General features: G+C 41.2%; 2 pseudogenes across 2 annotated transcripts; both read left to right on the plus strand.

The window, feature by feature from the left end:
- Nucleotides 1-4772: 4772 nt before the first annotated feature.
- On the plus strand, nt 4773-6198 carry LOC308421646 (speckle-type POZ protein-like; annotated as a pseudogene). Its single transcript has one exon. The product of its transcript is annotated as a speckle-type POZ protein-like (transcript).
- Nucleotides 6199-9334: 3136 nt separating this feature from the next.
- LOC308421647 (dnaJ homolog subfamily B member 6-like) lies at nt 9335-10058 on the plus strand (annotated as a pseudogene). The gene has a single exon. The product of its transcript is annotated as a dnaJ homolog subfamily B member 6-like (transcript).
- The last annotated feature ends 5325 nt before the right edge of the window (nt 10059-15383 follow it).

Here is a 15383-nt window from a genome sequence, read left to right on the forward strand (position 1 = left end):
TTGGGGGAAAACTGGGTTCTTAAGAGAAAGTGAAAGTAGCAGGAGGTTTTGCTTGTGCCTAGGGAGAATGTCTGGGATTTTCACAGCACTCAGGCTGGTGGGGAGGCAGGTGGTGGATGGGGAGGGTGCCCAGTATCTAAATCTATTTCCACACACCCAGCCTCCTCTCCTGGCAAATACTAATTCATTCCCCCCCCCCTCTTTTAACCAGTTATGATCATTTCCTTTCAACAGAGTATGTGGTCATTTACTAACCTGATGTTTCTGAGGCTTAGCCTTAAGTGTTCAAGGGGGCAGTGACTGGGGCACAGGCAACACACTTGCCACACAATGCCATCTGCAGGGGTTGGATTATTTTCAGAAATTTCAACCCAAGTGAAACCACCATTCCTGACTTTGCTACAGAAAGGTACTTCAGGAAGAAACAGTATAAAATGGAGTTGGATTTATTAAGAAGCAAACACAAATATATTTAAAGACAGTAATATATCTAGTGAAGCAAAGCAGAAAAAGAGAAGATGAGACACACTTAAGCATGCAGGGCTCTCAAGACTTCAGTGTCTCAGCAGTAGCTATATGTGTGGCTTTGATGGCTCTCAGATGTTACATCTTACAAAGTTGGTGAGAAACCCTCATTCTCCTTTATAGTTAATAGAGACCCAGTACTTATTTGTTTAGTTATTTAAGGACAAGCTTTAAAAAATACAATCAATGAAGCTATGTGAGGCCAAAACACATAAGTAGAACTTCAACATAGAAGGAAGCCTTGGTGGGGAACAGGAACATTAGGAAGACTTCTCAGACATGGGAAAGGCTCATCCTGTCTACAGGATCACTCATCTAGTTCTCTTTGACAATGTTAAGTTTTCATTTTGCTAAGCTGAAGAGCTCACTCAATTTCAAACTCTGTGGTGTACTCAGTCTAGAAAGCTTTCGGCTCCACGCACTCTCCTTGTGGCTTGTGGGTGGGCAGATTTTCACCAATCTTTTTCTGCCGAGGCTTGCTGGGGTGTACTTTGGCGTCTCCAGGGTACTCATCTTCTCTGCTCAGCTCTATCTTTTCAAAAGAGATTGCTCACAGGATTTGTCCTCTAACCCCTGACCTAGCAGGAAGTAACAGCAGCTGAAGGACATTTAGTTCATGGTTTCCTTGCTCATCTTGCTTGAGGAAAAGACTGGCTTTCTTATGTGCAACATTTCCTTCTCACTCACCCTTGGTTCTCTGCCAGCAGGAGATTCAACCTCCTGTTCTTTCACATTACTGTGTTTCCTCTCCTTTAACCAACAGTCAGTCTTACAATCTCTTGTCATAAATTTTGTTCTTGGGGCCACTTTTCCCCTTGATTCCATATCAATGAAGCATCTGGCTCACTGCTATTTTCCTTTTTGCCCTTGTATCTTCTGACACAGTATCTCTCTTTTCTGCTCTGCTTCTTCTTCCTCATGCCTGCTCCATCCAGAGCCTTCCTTGCCACCTTCCTTTTAATTTTCTAACAATAAACCAAGTTATTTTTTCTTCTTGGATAGAATGTTCCAGCCTTATTTCTACTCACCCCCCCCATACCCAGTTTAGTTTTCTGGATGTAGTCTGATAGAACATGGGCCTGCCCTTTAATACAGCACTCACTCTACAAAGCACAGATCCCACAGCAATACCCTTCTCTATGGACTTCATCTCTCTCTCTCTCTCTCTCTCTCTCTCTCTCTCTCTCTCTCTCTCTCTCTCTCCCTCCCTCCCTTCCTTCACCTCCCTTCCCCTCCCTCCCTTCCTTCACCTCCCTTCCCCTCCCTCCCTTCTTTCCCCTCCCTTCCCCTCCCTCCCTCCTTTCCTCTCCTTCCCCTCCCTCCCTCCCTCCCTCCCTTTCCCCCCTCTCTCAGACATTCTCTGTATTTACAATTCAGGTGTTATCCCCTTTCCACCAATCCCATTCCCCCCACCCCATTGCTCCCTCTCCCAACTTCCCTCTTCTACCTCAGCGCCTTGGCATTCCCCTACACTGGAAAAATGAACCTTTCTTCAATGGCTGGCTCAAAGTCCTCTCCTCTTATTGATGCCAGACAATACTATCCTCTGCTGCATATACACCTGGATCCATGGGTCTCTCCATAACAACTCATTGGTTGGTGTTTTACTCCCTGGAAGCTGTGGTGGGTTTGATTAGTTAATAATTTTGGACTTCATCTCTCTTAAGTAAGTTATTGTGATCATCTTCAGTGCCCTTTCTGCTTGATGGCATGGGCCCTCACTTTCACACCTGGAGAATTTTTTATAGTCAACATTTTCTATGATTTTGATGCTTGGGGCTTCTATCTTAGAGTGCTACAGGAGCTGCTCCTATGCCAAAGCTCTCTTCCTTGTTTTTCCTAAATAAATGTGGATTTAGGTGTACCTTCCATAGAAATTATAATCAAGCACAATAAAACATGGGTTAGAAGGATGCTAAGGCATCTCTTGTACTACAAATAGAGTTTCTTGTTAGGAAGCTGCATGTTTCCATCTGGAAAAGGAGAATGACTTAGGCTGTAAGCATGATTGCAGTTTTACTATTCCTCTTTGAAATATCCATGCACAGAATGAGTATTATATGCATGTCAGCAACCTTCACAGAAACTGTTAACTGGGCTGGAAAGAGTCTTAATCAGACCCAGGGGTGAAGGACTTCATTCCTTTTGTGATTTTCTGTAACATTTATGGCCTTTCTTTGCTATCTCAAGACAATATTTGTCAGACATTTGTTTTTTTATTTTTTTGCCTTGTTAAAAATATGAATAACAATATCTAAACTAATATTTTATTCAGTTGTTCAGCTTTGTTTCTATCTTTTATCTAGTATTAATTTCATTATAATACACAAATTTTTGTATAAACTTTGTGTATAAACAAATGCTCTCTTGAAGTTACCCAAGTACAGACCGAGGAATTTCTGGGTCATATGACAACTCTGCATTTCACAGTTTGAAAAACTACCTAATAAGTTTGAAAGCTTCTGTGCAATTATATGTCCCCACCAGCAAGTTATGAGTTTCAGTTTCTTCCTGTGCATGGTTTCTCTTTTCTTATTTTAGCCAATGGGTGTGATATGGTTACTCATTATGATTTTGAGTTTTCCCTGATGAGCAGTGATGTCAAGCATAAGCTCATGTGCTCATTATTCCTTTATAAATCTTTCTATAAGAATGCCTACTCAAATTACTTCATATTTTTATTCTATGGTAAATTCTAAGACCTCCCAAGACATGTCAGGTGACTCTGTCATCTTTGTGAGACATAATTTATGGAAAGTTTTTTCCTAGCCAGAGTCACAGCACTGGGCTACCTTTTTCTAGAATATGTGTGGTTTCTATTAAGAATACTTCCTTTCATGCCTCCATAACTATCATTTAAGCCCCCTTAATCAGATGGAATTATCTGATAGTTGATTAGTTCACTGTGGACACTTTCTTGGGGTTGACTAGGTCAAAAGAGTAGAGATGCTCTCACCCAGGAGGTGAGATTTCTGGAATTATTCAGAAAATGCCACTTCCTAACCTGGTTTTCTTTTTGTTCTTATAGGTAGGATCCTGGAGCCTGAGTCTGCCTTCCCAAGCCTGCCAGTAGATCTCTATTGCTGTGGTTTATATACTGTGCTGTCTAATCCCATGCATTTATGTGTGCGAACTGTGTGCATTATCATGTGCCTGGGTCCCTGCTGGAGGCTGCCACCCTGGTGGTCTTCACCAATGAATAAATATGTCTTATTTGTCCATGGCTCCTTACATTTTTTTCAACCCCCTGCTTCCTCTGACTATCCCCCCTTCCCCGTCCTAGAATCAGAATGTAGACTGCACAGTGGCAGGAAGGTAGCCCAGGCTGGAAAGTGCTCCTACTTTGGTGGCTAGAAAGAGAGTACCTGAAAGAAATGTGTGAGAAACAATACAGGAGAGTTTAATAAATTTCAAATGATGGATAATCCATGAAGACCTTCTTCTTCAGTCTATGAACTGTGAATCCCCAACAAAAGTCATTATCAGAAACTTTCAGTATGGTGAACAAATAAATCAGTCACACCTGAATGTGTTGGTACACATTTGCAATGCTAGAATTAAGAGATATAGGCAAGCATATCTCTGTGTATTCAAAACCAGCATGGTTTACATATGAAGTACCAGGCAGTCTGGACTATAAAGTGAGACTATCACAAACACACAAAAGAAAACAATCATATCAGTCAACTGTTAGGGTCAGAGCCTGCATGCTCTGGCAGTCCAAACAAGCCTGGTTTGGCCATCTGTCCTTCAAAAGCAAATTTCAAGAGGCAAATTCATAGTAAAACGAGACAAACGAGGGTTTATTCAATGTGGCCACATAAGAGAGAGGTACCAATTACCCTCCAATGTTTTTCCAAGACCATCATTGGGATTTCTGACATGAGATTACAGAAAGCAACAGACTTGAGTCGATAGAGTTAAGCAGTACCTATCATTGTCCCATTGCTGTCTGACTCCAGTCTGTCCTTCAAGATAGTCAGAGAAATCAAAAATATCTCTCTGGAAGACACTTTTCCTCAGAAAGGATCTGGGATTTTGTATCCATCAGCATGGTGCTCTTAGATAAATGGAAATTCACTGGGGAACACTGTTTAAATAGTTTTTAGTCACGGCCCAGGCCGGTGTGTGTCGGTGTGTATGTGTGTGTGTGTGTGGTGTGTGTGTGTGTGAGTGTGTGGTGTGTGTGTGTGTATGTGTGTGTGTGTGTGTGTGAGTGTTTGTATGTATGTGCGCGCTCCAAGAGTGTATTTGTGTATCGGCGGTCCCGCAGGTCCCGGATGTTGCAGGCAGTATGAGGCGAGCGCAGGGAGACAGGGACCAGCAGATGTCGCCGCCATTCTCAGGGTGAAGAAAAACCAGAAATCTTTGCCCCCTAACTTTGGAGACCTGTTTAACCTTCAAACTGGCGATGTCAAGGGTTCCAAGTCCTCCACCTCCGTCAGAAATGTCGAGTGGTCCCGTTGCTGAGAGCTGGTGCTATACACAGATCAAGGTAGTGAAGTTCTCCTACATGTGGACCATCAATAACTTTAGTTTTTGCCGGGAGAAAATGGGTGAAGTCATAAAAAGTTCAACTTTTTCATCAGGAGCCAATGATAAACTGAAATGGTGTTTGCGAGTAAACCCGAAAGGGCTAGATGAAGAAAGCAAAGATTACCTATCGTTTTACCTGTTGTTGGTCAGCTGTCCAAAGAGTGAAATTCAGGCAAAGTTCAAGTTCTCCATCCTGAATGCCAAGGGAGAAGAAACCAAAGCTATGGAGAGTCAGCGAGCTTATAGGTTCGTGCAAGGCAAAGACTGGGGATTCAAAAAATTCATCCGTAGAGATTTTCTCTTGGACGAGGCCAATGAGCTTCTCCCTGATGACAAGCTCACCCTCTTCTGCGAGGTGAGTGTGGTACAAGACTCTGTCAATATTTCTGGGCAGAACACTATGAACATGGTAAAGGTTCCGGAATGCCGGTTGGCAGATGAGTTAGGAGGGCTGTGGGAGGATTCCCGGTTCACAGACTGCTGCCTGTGTGTGGCTGGCCAGGAGTTCCAGGCTCACAAGGCTATCTTAGCAGCTCGGTCTCCAGTTTTCAGTGCCATGTTTGAACATGAAATGGAGGAGAGCAAAAAGAATCGGGTTGAAATTAACGATGTAGAACCTGAAGTTTTAAGGAAATGATGTGCTTCATCTACACGGGGAAGGCACCGAACCTTGACAAAATGGCTGATGATTTGCTGGCAGCTGCTGATAAGTACGCCCTGGAGCGTTTGAAGGTCATGTGCGAAGACGCCCTCTGCAGTAACCTCTCTGTGGAGAACGCTGCGGAGATTCTCATCCTGGCTGACCTCCACAGCGCAGATCAGCTGAAAACTCAGGCAGTGGATTTCATCAACTATCATGCTTCAGATGTCTTGGAGACCTCTGGGTGGAAGTCAATGGTGGTGTCACATCCCCACTTAGTGGCAGAAGCTTACCGCTCTCTGGCTTCGGCACAGTGTCCTTTCCTAGGGCCCCCCAGGAAACGCCTGAAGCAATCCTAAGATCCTGCCAGTTGGAAGACTCCATTTATTTTCCAGAAGCAGCAGCCACCATTGCTGCCACTGACTACCAGGTAGACAGCACAATCTGTGGAGCTTTTACTCTGTCAGGGGAAAGACTGCACCATGACTCAGACTTTAAAAGAGCACTAAATAACTTAGGGGAACTGGGGGAGGGAAGGGCCCAGGACTCGGGCCACTCAACCTAATGAAACCCTTTGTTGCTCTGTCACCATGTGCCCTTTGGCCTGACCAAGTTTGACACTGGGATTCAGTTTAGGCGCTGGCCCCAAGCACATCCCAGCAGTGGTACTTTGGAGAAATCGACATCTGACTGAGCAGGACAAATCATCAGGTGCCTGGAGCGAAAAGGAAAAAAAAAATGCAGAAACAAGTGGACATTTAGTTTTAAGAGATGGAAAAAGGAAAGAAGAAAGATTTTTTTCAAAAATCAGTTTGTGGATTCCAGTAGTATTTATGTTGAAAGAAGCAAATTTTAGTCCTTCCAACTGTGGATATTTGTGAAAACTCACTACCATACAAGTATCAGAAGAGCTCTCTCATTAGCACTTACTGTTTGCAAGAACAAGCCCATCCTTTTATCCTCTTATGAAAAGTGACGCGTGACGGCAGAGGGCAGGACGTCATCTCCTGGAAAATGAGTGTTTGACAGTAGTGGCTTCTGCAGAAATTCTTATTGGTGTTAAAAACTGGAAAAAATAATTCATCCAGAATTCATACTGTCTTGATAAAAACTATGGTTCTGTTTTTTAGATATTGTGGAAAAATGGATTTTTTTTGGCATTTTTCTCTGATTTTATTTTTTTTTCTTCCCTTCCCCTTCCCCTTCCCTTTTTCTGAGAGAGAGAGAGAGAGATAGAGAGAGAGTGAAGAGAGAGAGAGAGAGAGAGAGAGAGAGAGAGAGAGAGAGAGAAGAGAGAGGGAGAAAGAAGAAACACATCCAGAAAATACATAAGACAAAAAGAAGAGAAAAGAAAATTTTATTATTATTGCTATGTGGAAAAAAATCCCAGCCCACATGGCCTGGCTGTTTGTACCTAACTTGTTGCCTGCATAGGAGCCGGTCCTGTCACTTCTGATTAGCCCCTCTTCCAAAGGGGAGACTTCCAAATGTTAACTTTTTCTTTTTGAAAATATAAATAATTACTATTTTGTACTGTGAAAAAAAAATAGTTTTTAGTCACAATAAAAAACAAATGTCCCTTTAGAGCATTCTTGTTCTTTGCCAGGCAGGCCAGAAACAGTTCTCCACGTGGTTTTAACATCCTACCCTTAGGGAATAATAGGCCTTTGTATTTGTCTATAACTTCTTGGCTTTGGTCACCTGGGTAAGAGCTTTCCTGAGCAACACTTTCTTGGTTTGAGACGGGGTATCACCTTGAAGCCTAAGTTCTCCTTAAAGGTATGATGCTTCTGCTTCAGCTTCTTAAGGTTCTATCATAGTCAGAGATCAAACTTTCTGAGTTTTCTTACTGTCCCCCTACATTCAGTTTTCAACCTAAAGGTATCATAAAACATAGATTGTTATTATAACTGCTGCTGAAATCTGATAAGCCATAAATGCATGATGATGAGAACATAAATCTCACAATTCAGCAACACTTCCAAATAATGTAACAGGCTGAAATACTAACAGGTCATCCAGTTTGGGGGAAGAAGGGTCATAATAGAGAGTCTGGAGTACAAAAAAAGCCTTATGGAATTGAGTTTGTCAAAAGCTTTTGCTTTTCTTTTCCTAAGACATTTCATTCTGAGCTGCTCTAACAGACAGTATACCCATTTCTAGTTACTAGGAAATCTTTCCCTAAATGGACTAGGTCTAAAGAGAGAATAAGCTCACAACCATTTCCAATTCTTAAGACTGCCTGCCACTTTTTATCAAAAAAAAAAAAAAAAAAAAAAAAAAAAAAAAAAAACCAGAAAACTGAAAATTATTAGTTCAAAATGAAGAAAATTGATTAATGAAATTAAGCACTATTGGGGATTTTTAAATTTAAGTTTTATTTTTTATTTTTAAATTTATGAACCTTCTCAAAGGAAGGTATTTAAATTCAGAGAAAATAGGTGTTCAGCAACAAGCCAGGAAATCTAACCAGACCACATTGACCACACTGAGAGAACAAATGTACAGATTTTTGTTGTACTTAGGGATACATAGAGCTGCATTCTAGAAAACTCCCAAGAACTGTGCTCTCAGCCAGGGTGTACAGACAAAGGCAGAGCCCTTCTAGGGTGCTGTAAATGTTCTTAGTCTCAAATTCAGCCATTTGAGCCTCTGTTATAACCCAAGGGTCTAGTGCTTGGTACAGCTACAGTGAACATAGTCTTTAGGCCACTCAAACTGCTACAAGTTTATTGTATAAGGTTAAAATGAAGACAAGGAAAGGAGAAAGCAGAATGCCCATGAATTATGTCATCTTTTGATGGTGCTAGTTTGCTTAGAAGTTAGTACCTGTAGGCACAATGTTTTTGTACACTGTGTGAAATTTATCCTTTTATTATTCAAATGCTGATTTCTTTGCCCTTTTATCTTGCTTCAATATGGACATGGCATTGCAATGCTTATACCAAGAATGTCCTGTCTCATGTTTATGTAAACAGTTCTTATTATTTATTCTCTGTCTTGTCAATAAATGCTAATCACCCAATTCCCAAGCAGAACAGAAAATATGGTAGGACTTCTGACAACCAGAGGAAGGAGAAAGGGGAAAGAGGGAGATTCAGATCATCAAGGAGGATAGATGATTTGGAGTCATGAGAAAGGGGTTCAGAGAGAGATCATGGAAACACACCTGAAGCTCAAAGAGCCCAATCAATAATAAAATGCAAATATGGTGGGATGGGGCTGGGAGGTAGCTGGATTAGCATAGAAGGTTAAGTTAGATAATTTAAATGTTCAGCTATTAAGGTGTAGTTTTAAATAAATATTGTTTCTTTGTATGGTTGTTAGAGACTAACAGAAGGTGAAGAAATAAGCTCCTAGATCATTTACATGTTCCCAAGTGGAGGAAAGGTGATCTTACCAAATGTTATTCTGTTCTCCTGACTTTGGACATTTCAAGCATCTCCCTGGCTCAACTGTCCAAGGGTTTCATCACAGCCTTTGAAAAACACCTCTGCAGAGAAAGGAAAGAGCGAGGAGACGCCACCACCGCCACCAGCGCAGCTGTGCCAGAGCCGCGAGGAGACTGGCCGCCTGACTTCCCCCCTCGCTGGCCGCCAAGTCCTTGGATTTGTCCAATGGACTGTTTAAATCATGGTGGATTATTATGAAGTGCTGGGCGTGCAGAGACATGCTTCACCCGAGGACATTAAAAAGGCGTATCGAAAACAGGCACTTAAATGGTACCCGGGCAAAAATCCTGAAAATGAAGAAGTAGAGCGGAAATTCAAACAAGTAGCTGAGGCATATGAAGTGTTATCGGATGCTAAAAAGCGGGACATCTTTGACAAATATGGCAAAGAAGGATTAAACGGTGGTGGTGGAGGAGGTGGAAGTCATTTTTACAATCCATTTGAATTTGGCTTCACATTCCGGAACCCAGATGATGTCTTCAGGAAATTTTTTGGTGGAAGGGACCCATTTTCATTTGACTTCTTTGAAGACCCATTTGAAGACATTTTTAGAAACCGAAGGGGTCCCTGAGGAAGTAGAAGCTGAGGTGCTGGCTTCTTTTTCTCTGCCTTCAGTGGATTTCCTTCTTTTGGAAGTGGATTTTCTGCTTTTGATACAGGTTTCACTCCATTCAGGTCACTAGGTCATGGGGGTCTCACTTCATTCTCTTCAGCATCATTTGGTGGCAGTGGAACGGGCAACTTCAAATCAATATCGACTTCAACTAAGATAGTTAATGGCAAAAAAATCACTACAAAGAATTGTGGAGAACGGTCAAGAAAGAGTAGAAGTTGAAGAAGATGGACAGTTAAAGTCCTTAACGATAAATGGTAAGGAGCACCTGCTACGCTTGGATAACAAGTAATTCAACGCACGCATTTAACAGAAATGTTAAACCATAACAAGCACCATTTGAGGAATAACAGGAACTTTTTTTTGAAGATTTCAAACGAACTCGATTTTCTGTATAACTGTACCTAATCTAAAGTATTTATAAAACAGCTCATCGGAGCCCCCATTTGTTAGATTTTTGAGTTTGTTGTTGAGAACACAAATAGGACCTTTTTTTTTTTTTGTCTTTAAAATTGTTGTAATCTCTGTATGCTTTTTGCTTTAAACAAAACGTGATCTGAGGTGAGCCCTGAGTAGTGGTAGGAAGATACTGTCTTTAACACCAGCATGGATCTGCTTCCCACTGTGTTGAATTGTGAGTGAGTAGTGTCAGCCTGCTGTGAAGTTAACATTGCCAGAATCTTCTACAGAAATATTTCAATTTTATTTTCAGTATTTAGTGATGAAAGCTATTACTGCATCAATGGTAACACATCTCTGGTTTAGTGTAAATTAAGGATGTTTTCTAGTTGTGCATGGATGCTGGCAACCTCGTCAGTTTGACTATTGTTTAAATATGTAATGTTAAGCTTAGGTTTTAAAAATGCTGGTAATTTGGGTTTTTGTCATTTGCTTAAAAAAATAAAGAAAATAAATGTGAATGTGTTTGGTGCATTGTTTCATGAGAAAAAAAAAAAAAAAAAAAAAAAAAAGAAAGAAAGAAAAACACCTCTGCATTATCTTGAGGATGAGCATAGGTCCTTGGCTACATTCCTGAAAGCTGGCTTTGGTTTCCTCAGAAGCAATAGCCATTCAACATGTAAGAAAAGAACTCTAGACTGGGAATGCTGTTGAGTTGGTAGAGTACTAACCTAGCAAGTGCAGATTCTCTCCAGAACTTTCTGAGCTGTGTGGTGATGTTTGTATTCAGATGTTAATTTGTGTCCCCCAAATTTGTTTACACAAAAGAGTCTGTACATAGTTTCTGAGAACCTGTCCCCAATTAATTCTGATTGCTAAATAAAAGATACCATCAGCCAATAGTTTGGAAGGAGGGAGGGAGAGAGAGAGAGAGAGAGAGAGAGAGAGAGAGAGAGAGAGAGAGAGAGAAAGGGAGGAGATTGGTTGTTTCCTGGGCTTGGGACCACTAGGAGAGAAGAGAGGGAGAGGGAGATTCACCATGCTTTAGGAGAAGAGACCTCCATGGGTTAGAGAAGCAAGAAGTGTGCCCTGGGCTCTAGGTCAAGAAAGTACAGCCCGGATTTCCAGAGTGGCCAAGATGGAATATTGAAAAGAGTAAGTAGTAACTCAGAATTATTGGCAGAAGGTAGATTCTAGCAGCATGGAGTCTAGGCAGTTACCCAGCTATTGTGCTGCTTAGGGCATATTAAATATAATGGCTATTAGTGTGTCTTTTATTCTGAACTATAAACCATTGAGGTGGATAGAGGTTATTAATATTAATGCTACATGGTGATACAGGCCTACTACTCCAGAACTTTGGAGGGACATGCAGAAGGAACAGAACTTTAAGATAATCCACATCTGTTTATCTCCTCAAATTTTAACTGAGAAAGAAAAAGGGAGGTACAGGCTGAGAAACTGCGACCTGGAACAGATCTTAGGAACTTCTGTTCCCACCCGGAGACGACTTCAGGACGCAGAGCGGAGCCTGGCACAACTGCCAGCCGGAAAGGCGGCTGGTACAGGCTGAGCAACTGGTGAGTGGGAGACCTAGGCTGCGGGGGAGCAGAGGGATCTCTGCGGAGTGCACACGGAAAGGGCACCCCCAGCCCTGACCTGCCTGTCCTCCCCGATCCAGTGACCGGGAACAGATCTTAGGAATTTCTGTTCCCACCCTGAGAAGACTTCAGGACACAGAACAGAGCCTGGCCCACCTGCCAGCCGGAAAGGTGGCTCTGAGAGGCTGAGCATCTGTGACCAGGAACAGATCTTAGGAACGTCTGTTCCCACCCGGAGGCAACTTCAGTACGCAGAGTGAAGCCTGGCCCAGCTGCCACCCGGAACCTGGGCTGCCGGGGAGTAGAGAGATCTCTGCGGAGTGCACACGGAAAGTGTACCAGGGACACAGACCAGATACAAGGGAAAGGCAAGAACATATCACTGACAACAAAATGGCAAGAGGAAAGAGAAAGAGTATATCCCAAGGAAACCAAGACAATCTAGCAACACCAGAACCCAGCTCTCCGATAGTAGCAAACATCGGAATTCCAAACACTCCAGAGAAAGAAGACACAGACCTGAAATCATGCCTCAAGACGCTGATAGAGTTACTTAAACAAGAAAGGGAGGAAAAGCAAAAAGATTCAGAAGCTTTTAAAGAAGAAACAAGAAAAACACTCAAAGAACTCAAAGAACGAGATGAAAACAGAACCAAAGAAATAAAGGAATGGAAGAGGGAAATTAAAACAGAAATTGACACAATAAAGAAAGCGCTAAAAGAGATAACCCTAGAGTCAGAATACCAAAAAAAGAAATCAGGAGTCACAGAAGCAAGCATTTCCAACAGATTACAAGAGATCGAGGAGAGAATCTCGGGGGCAGAAGACAACATTGCAAACATAGACAAAACAGCCAGAGAAGATGCAAAAAACAAAAAGCTCCTAAACCAAAATGTCCAGGAAATACAAGACACAATGAGAAGACCGAACCTAAGAATAATAGGAATAGAAGAGGGAGAAGAGTATAAACTAAGAGGCACAGTAAATATCTTCAACAAAATCATAGAAGAAAACTTCCCTACCCTCAAGAATGAGATGACCACGAGCATAAAAGAAGCCTTCATAACTCCAAATAGGTTAGACCAGAAAAGAAATACCTCCCGACACATAATAGTAAAAACATCAAGTCCCCAAAGTAAAGAAAGAATACTAAAAGCAGTAAGAGAAAAAGGTCAGGTAACATATAAAGGCAGACCAATCAGACTCACACCCGATTTCTCAACAGAGACTATGAAAGCTAGAAGAGCCTGGACAGACATCATGCACTCCTTAAGAGAGCACAAGTGCCAGCCCAAGCTGCTATACCGAGCAAAACTATCAATCACCATCGATGGAGAGACAAAGATATTTCAAGACAAATCAAAATTCACACAATATCTGACCACAAACCCAGCACTACAACGAATTATAGGTGGAAAACCCAATACAAGGAGGGAAAATACAGCCTAGTAAAAACAAGAAAACTCCTAAACAAGAAAACTAAAAGAAGAAAAAAAACACAGACACAACTCAACCCAAAAAAGCAAAAATGGCAGGAAACAGAAACAATTATTCCTTGATATCTATTAACATAAATGGTCTCAACTCCCCAATAAAGAGACATAGACTATCAGACTGGATACATAAACAAAATCCAGCCTTTTGCTGCATACAGGAAACTCATCTCAGAGACAGAGACAGACACTATCTCAGAGTAAAAGGGTGGAAAAAAAACCTCCAACCAAACAGCTCCAAGAAGCAAGCTGGAGTGGCTATTCTAATATCGAATAAAGTAAACTTCCAACCAAAAGTTATCAAAAAAGATAAAGAAGGACACTTTTTACTCATTACCGGGGAAATCTGTCAGTAGGAACTCTCAATTCTTAACATATATGCTCCAAATAAAAAATCACCCACATTTATAAAAGAAACTCTACTAAAGCTCAAAAAATACATTTCACCCCACACAATAATAGTGGGAGACTTTAACATCCCACGCTCACCAATGGACAGATCAGGGAAACAGAAACTGAACAAGGACACTGCAAAACTAGCAGAGACTTTGAACAACTAGAATTAATAGATATATACAGAACATACTATCCTAAAGTAAAAGAATACACCTTCTTCTCACCACCCCATGGCACCTTCTCAAAAATTGACCACATAATTGGACACAGAACGAGCCTTCATCGATATAAGAAGATTGAAATACTCCCATGCATCCTCTCAGATCACCATGGTCTACGGCTGGTCTTTAACAACAACAAAGACAACAAAATGCCCACATACACATGGAAACTAAACAACGCTGTGTTAAAGGATAGCAGGGTCAAAGAAGAAATAAAGAAAGAAATTAAGGACTTTCTAGAATTCAATGAAAATGATAACACAACATACCCAAACCTATGGGATGCAATGAAAGCAGTATTGAGAGAAAAACTCATTGCCCTAAGTGCTTCCAAGAAGAAACAGGAGAGAGCTCACATCAGCAACCTGACAGCACAGCTAAAAGCCCTAGAACAAAAGGAAGCAGATATACCCAAAAAGAGTAGACGGCAAGAAATAATCAAAATTAGGGCAGAAATAGACCAAATAGAAACAAAAAAAAAAAAAAACCATTGAAAAAATCAACAAAACAAAGAGTTGGTTCTTTGAGAAAATCAACAAGATTGATTAACCCCTAGCCAGACTAACTAAAAGGCAAAGAGAGAGTATCCAAATTAACAAAATCAGAAAGGAAAGTGGTGACATAACAACTGAAACTAAGGAAATTCAAGAAATCATCAGATCCTACTACAAAAACTTATACTCCACAAAATTGGAAAATCTGAAGGAAATGGACGAATTCCTAGACAGATACAAGGTCCCAAAGTTTAACCAGGACCAAGTAAACCATCTAAATAACCCTATAACACCTAAAGAAATAGAAGAAGTCATCAAAAGCCTCCCAACCAAAAAAAGTCCAGGTCCAGACGGGTTCAGTGCAGAATTTTATCAGACATTTATTGGGGATATAACACCAATATTCGCCAAACTATTCCAAAAGATAGAATCAGATGGAATATTACCCAACTCATTTTTTGAGGCTACAATAACCCTCGTACCTAAGCCACACAAAGACCCTACAAGGAAAGAGAACTTCAGACCAATCTCACTTATGAACATTGATGCAAAAATACTCAACAAAATCCTTGAAAACCGAATCCAAGAACACATCAAAACCATCATTCATCATGACCAAGTAGGCTTCATCCCTGGGATGCAGGGATGGTTTAACATAAGGAAATCCATCAATGTAATCCACCATATAAACAAACTTAAAGACCAAAATCACATGGTCATCTCACTAGAAGCTGAGAAAGCATTCGACAAAATCCAACACCCCTTCATGTTAAAAGTCCTGGAAAGAACAGGAATCCAAGGCCCATATTTAAACATAATAAAAGCAATATACAGCAAACCAACAGCCAACATCAAACTTAATGGCGAGAAACTTGAAGCAATCCCACTAAAATCAGGGATTCGACAAGGCTGCCCACTCTCTCCCTACCTATTCAACATAGTACTGGAAGTCCTGGCTGGAGCAATTAGACAGCAAAAGGAGATCAAGGGGATACAAATCGGAAAGGAAGAGA

Source organism: Micromys minutus (genome assembly GCF_963924665.1).
Source record: "Micromys minutus genome assembly, chromosome: 6".
NCBI lineage: Eukaryota > Metazoa > Chordata > Mammalia > Rodentia > Muridae > Micromys > Micromys minutus.